The sequence below is a fragment of the Pteropus alecto genome, unplaced genomic scaffold (assembly GCF_000325575.1).
Source record: "Pteropus alecto unplaced genomic scaffold, ASM32557v1 scaffold98, whole genome shotgun sequence".
Classification (NCBI taxonomy): domain Eukaryota; kingdom Metazoa; phylum Chordata; class Mammalia; order Chiroptera; family Pteropodidae; genus Pteropus; species Pteropus alecto.
Genome location: NW_006443570.1, coordinates 20,642,551 through 20,643,641, shown reverse-complemented (window position 1 = coordinate 20,643,641; position 1,091 = coordinate 20,642,551).

Here is a 1,091-nt window from a genome sequence, read left to right as displayed (position 1 = left end):
CAAAAGCAACCCACAGATGCTGTGCTTATAGTTGCCTCAAAAGGCCACGCCAGAAACCGAGGCCAGCTGCCCCCAGTGTGAGTCTAGGCACTGCTCAACAAGGAGCACCTGACTTGCTGAGGATACACCTGGATGGATTGGCGCCTGACTTGCTGAGGATACACCTGGATGTGGCTTGGCGAGGGCCACGAGTTGGGGGAGGCGGATTTCAGGGAATCCTCTGGGCGGAGCAACTTCTGTTATCCAGTTTGATGACATCTCAGCTATGGTGGCGCTGTGTCCGGAGCACTGGTGGGGGGAGAGCTCAACAGAGAACAATGGATGCCACCAGCACTTCTGTACCGAGTGAGTCTCACCTTGGTCTTCAGTCCAACAATGTCGCCTTGTAAGTCCCTGGTGCCCCCTGCGCACAGCCGAATCGACATTGGTGCTCAGAGCGTACAGGTCCGTCACCGCGAAAATCCGCTCATGGACACGGCCCCCCCCCTTTTTTTCATGACAATTAGTCATGCCTCAGCTGGTTTTATTTTCTATTTTTTAAATTTAGTTATCATTTATATTAATTGAAGGAATGATTTAAATTTTTTCTTCCCCTGTCTACCTTCCCCCTCCCCGTCCCCACCCTTTGGTAAACACTAGTCCATTGTCTATTTCCATGAGTCTCTGTCCTGCTCATTTATTGCTTTTAGGTTTATGTCTCACATATAAGTGATATCTGATGAAATTTCAACTTTTTTTGTCTGGCTTATTTCGCTTACCATGATTATTTCGAGGTCCATCCATGTTGTTGCAAATGGCAGTATTTCATCTCTTCTTATGGCTGAGTAATATTCCATTGTATATGTGTACCACACAGCTTCTATCGTAGGACACTTCGGTTGCTTCCATGTCCTGGCAACAGTGAATAATGCTGCTCTGAACATCAGTGTGCAAATATCTTTTCGGGTATGGGTTTTCAAGTCTTTGGAGTAAATACTCAGTAGAGGGATTGCTGGATCATATGGTAGCTCAATTCTTAGTTTTTTGAGGAACCTCCATACTATTTTCCATAGTGGCTGTACCAATTTGCAGTTTCACCAGCAGTGTATGAA